This window comes from Silurus meridionalis, chromosome 23, assembly GCF_014805685.1.
Source record: "Silurus meridionalis isolate SWU-2019-XX chromosome 23, ASM1480568v1, whole genome shotgun sequence".
In the NCBI taxonomy this organism is placed as follows: Eukaryota; Metazoa; Chordata; class Actinopteri; order Siluriformes; family Siluridae; genus Silurus; species Silurus meridionalis.
In genome coordinates this window covers 5,775,080-5,785,299 of record NC_060906.1, presented here as the reverse complement: position 1 = coordinate 5,785,299, position 10,220 = coordinate 5,775,080, and the positions used below count along the sequence as shown (strand labels likewise).

The 10,220-nt window shown below is 44.2% G+C and overlaps 1 long non-coding RNA gene across 2 annotated transcripts; it reads left to right on the top strand.

Moving 5' to 3' along the window:
- Nucleotides 1-954: 954 nt before the first annotated feature.
- LOC124376878 lies at nucleotides 955-5,079 on the top strand. 2 transcript variants are annotated; one of them, XR_006923944.1, is made up of 3 exons: nucleotides 978-1,079; nucleotides 1,358-1,458; nucleotides 2,432-5,079. It is a non-coding gene; the product is annotated as an uncharacterized LOC124376878 (long non-coding RNA). The 2 variants fall into 2 exon arrangements; XR_006923943.1 differs by having other exon boundaries at nucleotides 955-1,458.
- The last annotated feature ends 5,141 nt before the right edge of the window (nucleotides 5,080-10,220 follow it).

Below are 10,220 nucleotides of genomic sequence, written 5' to 3'. Positions count from 1 at the left end.
AAGAAGAAGGATACTCAAGCTTGAATATTGAAATGTACGGGCATAAGTTGGAACAAGTAAAGGTAGTAAGGTTTTTGGGAATGTGGATGGATTCTAAATTAAACTTTAGAACACATATTCAGAAATTAAGGTACTGGTATGGTGTAAAGGTTCATCTGGAAAATCACCCAGTTAGACTGATTTTGAGTGAATGTTGGGAATATGAGTACAGGGAAATAACAAGCTTTGGTTGAATAGTAAGGAAGGATAGATTTACAAGTTAAGAAAATATTGAGTAATCCGGGGACAAATATGCCAATTGAAGTAAAAGTTCAGCAGTACATTACACAAGAGTATTACGATGCACTACAGGTATTTATGGACGGTTCTAAGGATCCAGAATCTGAAAGGACTGCAGCAGCAGTATTTATCCCTGCTCTTGAAACAAAGATTGCAAAAAGACTTTCAGATCAAGTGTCAGTTTTTGCCTCTGAACTTTTAGCTATCATACTAGCCCTACAGTGGATAGAAGAAGTCCAACCAGAAAGAACGGTGATTTGTAGTGACTCAGTGGCAGCTCTCTCTAGTTTAAGAAGTGGAAAATCTGAATCAAGGCAAGACTTAATATTAGAAATCTTTCAGAGTCTGTTTAGAGCTAGGCAGCTGAGGGTGGAGGTACATTTTCTTTGGGTACCTGCTCATGTTGGTGTGGATGGAAATGAAACGGTGGACCTGCTAGCAAAGAAAGTGCTGAATCATTCTCAGATAGACATTAAGGAAGCTTTGAGTAAAATTGAGCTAATTTGAGCTAAATTCAAGGCAGTGATTTCATCTGAAGTATGTAAAAGATGGCAGGAAATCTGGAATAGTGGGACTAAAGGAAGACATCTCTTCCAGATACAGGAGAATGTTGGAAATGGGTATTTAATTTCCCTTGTGTTTTTTCCCCCCTCTTATTCTGTGTTCGCTCCACACTCCAGATCAGTAGGTGGCGGTAATGCACCTTTCCGTTGGTCTGCCAAACCGCCATAAAACACCACAAGAAGAAGAAGAAACGTGGGAAAGCGCAAAAACAAGATTTACTCGTCGGCGAGTAAATAGTAATAATTTAGGAATAATTTACTGTAATGTATCAAATAGTGATGTAAATAGTGATCCTGAAGTAAACATATTTTTTAATATCTTATAATAAAGTTTCAAAATAACTTAATAATAATCTGTTTAATAGAGAAACGTGATTTAAACAGTGTTAGCTCGCTAGCATTTTAGCTATTAATGTAAACATAATCACACATTAACTCGTGACAGTAAATTACAGATTTGTATTTTTATTTTCTTTTATAAACCCGTTCATACGTTTATTCATATGCTTCATTAGAGATGTAGTGAAGCGTCGCGTTCATTTCCTGTTTGGACCGGAAGTAGATTCTGCACATGAGAAGACATGTGGATCTGTGGGAAGCTGCTGTTGATCGAAAGGTAAGTTATTATTGCTATTTAAATGCTTCTCTCTGAGCTCATGGATCAGTTTGGTTTGTTTGTTTTAGTCTTTTAAGCTCTTGGCAGCTCGTTGTACAGTTAGAAAGCAGCTAGCACGCGATGCTAACGGCGCTAGCGGCATTGCAGTGATGATCATTGTGTTTACAGACTCTATAGAGAGAATCAGTTTCAACTTGTTTTAACTGCTGCATTGATGATCACATGACATAGTTGTAAAAGAACCTGTTGTCATGACTACAGTATGTGAAGGGGGGTTCACCCAGTACAGTATCCTGACATGCTAATGTTAAATACACTCTATGGACAAAAGTTTGTGGACCTGACTATAAGATTGGTATGTGCTTTTTAAACATCCCAGTGGGGGAGTGAGTGTGTGTGTGTGTGTGTGTGTGTGTGTGTGTGTGTGTGTGTGTGTGTGTGTGTGGTGATTATTTCGATAAATGTTACTGTGTTAAGACTTTACTGTTATAGACCGGTACAGAGGTCACGTAGGTCACGAGTGAACTGTTTGTACACCTGATGCTCGTGAGTCCCACCAGAACAGATCCAGTGCGACGGTCCCGAAGTTAACAAACAGTTTACACAATAGTACTTCATTAAACTGTAACATTTTCACATGATGAGGATCAAACAGTTTTTAAAGATCAAACACTTACACAATCTCCTTAAACTGGATTGTTCCAGTTACGAGGGGGTCGTGGAAATGATCCCGCTAGATAGGAATTATTCTACCAAATGTGTCGTTCATTACACCGTGTTTTTACCAACATGTTAATTGATGGCTCACGGTTACAGACAGTTCCTTAGGAATTGTGGGCACAAAGGAAACATGATGTGGGTTTAATTAAAGATCACTGGTTCATATCACGCCAAAATCTGATTACCACAAGTGCAAACCTCAATATCCACTGAAATCAGACCGTCCTCTGTTTTGTCTGTCGCCCACAAACAGGTGAAGGAGACGCTTCCTGGACCGGAGCAGACGCCTCTACATAACCTGAAATCGGGAGACGGGGTGAAGTGAAGCGGTGAAGTACTTCAGAAGAAAGAGCCGGAACACCAAACGGTGTCTGAGACCTTTCCAGGTGCTCCTGACAACGCAGACTGCTGTGAATGTCGCAGAGAGAGCCACGTGGATTCACGCCAGCCAGAGCAAACGAGTGCCAGACCCGGAACAGGGGTTGATGGGAGACGGGGAAAGTGAGAACACTTCACATAGGAACTCTGGTGTCGCTGGACCTCGTGAGGTGGGAGAAGGGCGCCGTTTAGGTGCTTAAGTCGCACCTGCCCTTCAAGCACCAATAACGTCAAGAATAGGAAAGGTGTCACCAGACCAGATCTAGAACAAACAGGAGACCCGCTCCGATCCACCTGACGACACAACCTGAGAAGGATACGTTTATTTAAGTAGTTCAGCGTTGAATTATGTTGTAACGAGTTTTGTCGAGAATATTCACGATATTAACCTTCTCTTGAGCAGATTCTATCAAAATGTATCTTCATTATGTTCTTTTTCAGTGTTGAAGAATCTCTTCTACATTTGTTTTGCCTCCTTTTCCAAGTCTTTCTGATCCGAAGTTACTGTTTTTATTCCTTTTTTGTAAAAACATTGTACAGTTGACTGAAGCTGCTATTATTCTTTCAGATTTGCACTCGTTTTCACGATTTCCCACCAAAATGTGCTGATCTGACCAATCACAGTCCAGAAAATCTACACTTGTGTAAAAAATGCTAATTTTGATGATGCAGGTGCAGTACACAGAACCCCCTCTTGCCCCCAGACCTTACAGAACTCCTGCACTCTGTGTGTCATCCTGCAATGCACAAACTCAATCTTCAGTCCGGCCTTCAAAAGAGTTCTAATGCGCTGTTCTGGATTCAGTGTTCCCCTGACTATCAGTTTATTTTTCTCATAAGCAGGTAGCTAGTTCAGCTCGGCCTATTATAACATTAACTGTGCAGATTGTCTCTCCACAGATAATCAGCTTCTCTGTGAGTATCTGCACTAAATGCCCTGTCCAACTTCACAGTGTACTGAACATATCTCTAAGTCTGTTACATCTAAGGAAGAGGTGGACAATGGACATGTTGTAGCTACAGTGGAGACGATATGTGCCACGTGTCTGTCTGTGGCCGCGAGACTGGATCAGAGTGATTTGAGACAAGACCGGAGTGTGTTTGAATCAGTGTGATTTGAGACGAGGCCAGAGTGAGCCTGGATTAGTGCACTTCAGAGAACTCAGTTCAGACTTTACCTGAAAATCAGTCACACACACACACTTCAACACAGCAGTATTTACACATTTTCTTTCATTTCTACCTCAAATAAACCCAAATATTCTCCTACACAACACTATGTAGTGCACTAAACATAGTGTACGAGACACTACACAAAATAAAATCCTTTTACAGAGAAATGTAGATAAATAACACATATTTAGTTCATACACTAGTGCACTACAAAAACCCTGCCTTTCCTGATCACCCTACAAAGTGCACTTCAACATCGAGTCATTTGGGACTCGTACAAGTTTCCGTTAACAACGCTGGTACAGTGTTAAAGAGGCTCCTGAAACTTTAACTTCAATTTTGATTTATTTAGTAAACATAAGGAAACAAGTTGTAAATCTACATTTGTGACTTAAATTTAAAACACCATTCATCCAGCATCATAAGCAGCAACACTAAATGCTTAGTAGTTGATCCTGGTACAATCTGTACAAGTTCTGTAAAAGTTCCCACCTGAACCTCCACTCTCCTCCACTTCTCCTTTCCCTGCTGTCTCTGTAGACGTCTTCCTGCTCTTCTTCTCCTCCTTTGGCCAACAGTAGCCCAATTTCCACCGGTACCCTGTAGGCTAACGATACCTGTGGGGGTCGTTGGTAACCAGGGCCTCGATCGATCAATTTCTCTTTTGTGATCCAGATATTTGATTTGGAAGGACGCCCTTCCTTACGCAACCCTCCCCATTTACCCGTGCAACCCTATATACGTTTGTGTGTGTGTGTGTGTATAGCTGGCCAAATGTATAGGAGACAGCATTCATATTGTGCATCACTGGGACTTTCCTGTCAGCATGTGCTGTGTCTTGATAATCTCTTTTCAGAGAACTGCTGTACACATACTGTAGTCTGTGCAGCACAATTCTGTGTATCTGTGTGCATCAATTAAGTCCAAAAACAGTCCAGGTTCGGAAACACAGGCAAACAGGGCGATGCAGAGAAGACAAAAAACTAATCCAAAAAACAGTCCAAAAAATCCATAAACTGGCACACAGAACAAAGAAGGGCAGAGCACAATCACAAACCAATAACAGGTCAGAGTTCAAACCAGGGCAGAGGCAGTGCAGAACAGGGTACAGAGATCGGGTACAGAGATCAGGAACAGGCAGGGTGGCAAGAAGAATCATCAAGATGGCCGCCGACCCGGAAGTGCTCACCGCGAAACCGGAAGTGTGCGCAGTGTCCCTGGGAGATCCTGACATAGAGGCTCAAGACTTCTGATTCAGGGGAATCTTTATCTGACTCCTCATGAATATCATCAGACTGTAAATAAATTAATGATTGTGAGATCATTAAAGAGACACTACCATCATCATTATGAAGATGTGCATCTGATCTCCTGATACTAAGAGTTCACAGTAACTAACACTTTACAATAAGGTTCACTAGTTAACATGAGCTAAATACTTTGGCTATCATGAATCTTTCATTCTCAGTTAATGTTTAAGTCAGTATTTACTAATGCATTATTAAAATCAGAAGTGTGGATGTTAACATTAGTAATACACTGTAAATTAACATGAACAACTATATTTTCATTAACTAACTACATTTATTACATGATTTATTAATATATTCCATTGTTCATTTTTCATTCATGTTAATGTAACTAACTAACATTAACTAATTCTTATTGTAAAGTCAAAGTCTGTAGAACTGCAGTGTAGTGTAAAATAATGCACAATACTGAGTTAATTATTATTTATAAAGTACTAGTGCTCTAGTGGGAGAGTTTATTGTGTTGTTTAAACAGTTAACTACAGTATTGTGTAAACTATAATACCACACACCACACTGACTGACAGACTTTTCAGAGCAGAAGATAAGATTGTTTTCTGTCATCTGAAGTGAAGTCTGGTCTGCCTCATCTAGAGAAAGAGAGGATGTATTCCACAGACTGAAGGGAAAAGCTGTGCTTGTGTAGTTATTGTACACTCTCCAAATGTCTACATGGACTTTTGGTAACACTTTACAATAAATAAGGTTTATTCATTAACTCCCTTAACATGAAATAAGGATAATTTATGTTAATGTTAATAACACATTTTTGTAAATGTGTTCAAAAGTAACTCTTGAAATGGTAAAGATCGGGTACAGAGATCGGGTACAGAGATCGGGTACAGAGATCGGGTACAGAGATCGGGTACAGAGATCGGGTACAGAGATCGGGTACAGAGATCGGGTACAGAGATCGGGTACAGAGATCGGGTACAGAGATCGGGTACAGAGATCGGGTACAGAGATCGGGTACAGAGATCGGGTACAGAGATCGGGTACAGAGATCGGGTACAGAGATCGGGTACAGAGATCGGGTACAGAGATCGGGTACAGAGATCGGGTACAGAGATCGGGTACAGAGATCGGGTACAGAGATCGGGTACAGAGATCGGGTACAGAGATCGGGTACAGAGATCGGGTACAGAGATCGGGTACAGAGATCGGGTACAGAGATCGGGTACAGAGATCGGGTACAGAGATCGGGTACAGAGATCGGGTACAGAGATCGGGTACAGAGATCGGGTACAGAGATCGGGTACAGAGATCGGGTACAGAGATCGGGTACAGAGATCGGGTACAGAGATCGGGTACAGAGATCGGGTACAGAGATCGGGTACAGAGATCGGGTACAGAGATCGGGTACAGAGATCGGGTACAGAGATCGGGTACAGAGATCGGGTACAGAGATCGGGTACAGAGATCGGGTACAGAGATCGGGTACAGAGATCGGGTACAGAGATCGGGTACAGAGATCGGGTACAGAGATCGGGTACAGAGATCGGGTACAGAGATCGGGTACAGAGATCGGGTACAGAGATCGGGTACAGAGATCGGGTACAGAGATCGGGTACAGAGATCGGGTACAGAGATCGGGTACAGAGATCGGGTACAGAGATCGGGTACAGAGATCGGGTACAGAGATCGGGTACAGAGATCGGGTACAGAGATCGGGTACAGAGATCGGGTACAGAGATCGGGTACAGAGATCGGGTACAGAGATCGGGTACAGAGATCGGGTACAGAGATCGGGTACAGAGATCGGGTACAGAGATCGGGTACAGAGATCGGGTACAGAGATCGGGTACAGAGATCGGGTACAGAGATCGGGTACAGAGATCGGGTACAGAGATCGGGTACAGAGATCGGGTACAGAGATCGGGTACAGAGATCGGGTACAGAGATCGGGTACAGAGATCGGGTACAGAGATCGGGTACAGAGATCGGGTACAGAGATCGGGTACAGAGATCGGGTACAGAGATCGGGTACAGAGATCGGGTACAGAGATCGGGTACAGAGATCGGGTACAGAGATCGGGTACAGAGATCGGGTACAGAGATCGGGTACAGAGATCGGGTACAGAGATCGGGTACAGAGATCGGGTACAGAGATCGGGTACAGAGATCGGGTACAGAGATCGGGTACAGAGATCGGGTACAGAGATCGGGTACAGAGATCGGGTACAGAGATCGGGTACAGAGATCGGGTACAGAGATCGGGTACAGAGATCGGGTACAGAGATCGGGTACAGAGATCGGGTACAGAGATCGGGTACAGAGATCGGGTACAGAGATCGGGTACAGAGATCGGGTACAGAGATCGGGTACAGAGATCGGGTACAGAGATCGGGTACAGAGATCGGGTACAGAGATCGGGTACAGAGATCGGGTACAGAGATCGGGTACAGAGATCGGGTACAGAGATCGGGTACAGAGATCGGGTACAGAGATCGGGTACAGAGATCGGGTACAGAGATCGGGTACAGAGATCGGGTACAGAGATCGGGTACAGAGATCGGGTACAGAGATCGGGTACAGAGATCGGGTACAGAGATCGGGTACAGAGATCGGGTACAGAGATCGGGTACAGAGATCGGGTACAGAGATCGGGTACAGAGATCGGGTACAGAGATCGGGTACAGAGATCGGGTACAGAGATCGGGTACAGAGATCGGGTACAGAGATCGGGTACAGAGATCGGGTACAGAGATCGGGTACAGAGATCGGGTACAGAGATCGGGTACAGAGATCGGGTACAGAGATCGGGTACAGAGATCGGGTACAGAGATCGGGTACAGAGATCGGGTACAGAGATCGGGTACAGAGATCGGGTACAGAGATCGGGTACAGAGATCGGGTACAGAGATCGGGTACAGAGATCGGGTACAGAGATCGGGTACAGAGATCGGGTACAGAGATCGGGTACAGAGATCGGGTACAGAGATCGGGTACAGAGATCGGGTACAGAGATCGGGTACAGAGATCGGGTACAGAGATCGGGTACAGAGATCGGGTACAGAGATCGGGTACAGAGATCGGGTACAGAGATCGGGTACAGAGATCGGGTACAGAGATCGGGTACAGAGATCGGGTACAGAGATCGGGTACAGAGATCGGGTACAGAGATCGGGTACAGAGATCGGGTACAGAGATCGGGTACAGAGATCGGGTACAGAGATCGGGTACAGAGATCGGGTACAGAGATCGGGTACAGAGATCGGGTACAGAGATCGGGTACAGAGATCGGGTACAGAGATCGGGTACAGAGATCGGGTACAGAGATCGGGTACAGAGATCGGGTACAGAGATCGGGTACAGAGATCGGGTACAGAGATCGGGTACAGAGATCGGGTACAGAGATCGGGTACAGAGATCGGGTACAGAGATCGGGTACAGAGATCGGGTACAGAGATCGGGTACAGAGATCGGGTACAGAGATCGGGTACAGAGATCGGGTACAGAGATCGGGTACAGAGATCGGGTACAGAGATCGGGTACAGAGATCGGGTACAGAGATCGGGTACAGAGATCGGGTACAGAGATCGGGTACAGAGATCGGGTACAGAGATCGGGTACAGAGATCGGGTACAGAGATCGGGTACAGAGATCGGGTACAGAGATCGGGTACAGAGATCGGGTACAGAGATCGGGTACAGAGATCGGGTACAGAGATCGGGTACAGAGATCGGGTACAGAGATCGGGTACAGAGATCGGGTACAGAGATCGGGTACAGAGATCGGGTACAGAGATCGGGTACAGAGATCGGGTACAGAGATCGGGTACAGAGATCGGGTACAGAGATCGGGTACAGAGATCGGGTACAGAGATCGGGTACAGAGATCGGGTACAGAGATCGGGTACAGAGATCGGGTACAGAGATCGGGTACAGAGATCGGGTACAGAGATCGGGTACAGAGATCGGGTACAGAGATCGGGTACAGAGATCGGGTACAGAGATCGGGTACAGAGATCGGGTACAGAGATCGGGTACAGAGATCGGGTACAGAGATCGGGTACAGAGATCGGGTACAGAGATCGGGTACAGAGATCGGGTACAGAGATCGGGTACAGAGATCGGGTACAGAGATCGGGTACAGAGATCATGCCTTTATAACAATGAGAAACTTCTGTCACTGCTGTAATTAGATTTTATTTGTACATTAGTTGAGCATTAATTAATGCATATTAGTGAATAGTCAAGTGTTCACCTTCTATACCTTCTATTATCTACACAACCTGAAGCAGTTTCTCTACTGTAGCCTACGTCAATGTGGCTGATCTAACAGCCATGAGCAGTCATCTAACACCAAACATTCAGATTTTACTGAAGATTTATCACTAAGAATCACACTGGTTCTAATAATAAACTGTTCTCTCAGTCTTATAATGATTCCAGGATATGAATTTATTTATATTATTATTATCACAGTGTTGTTTCATTTGAAAAACTGCTCCTTAATTAGTTACTAAAGACTACTGAGAGATTTACTGAGAGCACATACCTGTGCTGACTTTCCTTCCATCGCTGCCTGAACACTAAAGAGAAGATTGAAAAATGTTTTAGTTTAAACTAAATAACTCCAGTCACAGGCTACAATTAGCAAACTGTACAGTACTACATCACTTTCACTATTCAGATATTTACAAAGTTATTTTACAATAACATTTTATATATTATTATTTTTATTATTTAAGCCTATGAGTTTAGAGAGAAACAAATTAAATGACATCCTGATATATTCTGTATTTGCTCATGAAGAAGCAAACACAAAAGTCCCCCACATACAGTTCAAGTTCACTCTTAGTTATTATTCTCTTTTCGATTCTGATTTTTCTTACACTTCCTGTTGCAATTCTGTAGTGAGCTTCATGAGTCTCTGTACTGCAGCACAGCGTCTACTGTTCCCCTCCCCCACACTAAACTACACCAACTTCTTCCCAGTGGACTGCTGTTCCCCTCCCCCACACTAAGCCATTCTACTGTTCCTCCCCACACTAAACTACACCAACTTCTTCCCAGTGGACTGCTGTTCCCTCCCCACACTAAACCATTCTACTGTTCCTCCCCACACTAAACTACACCAACTTCTTCCCAGTGGACTGCTGTTCCCCTCCCCCACACTAAGCCATTCTACTGTTCCCCTCCCCCACACTAAACTACACCAACTTCTTCCCAGTGGACT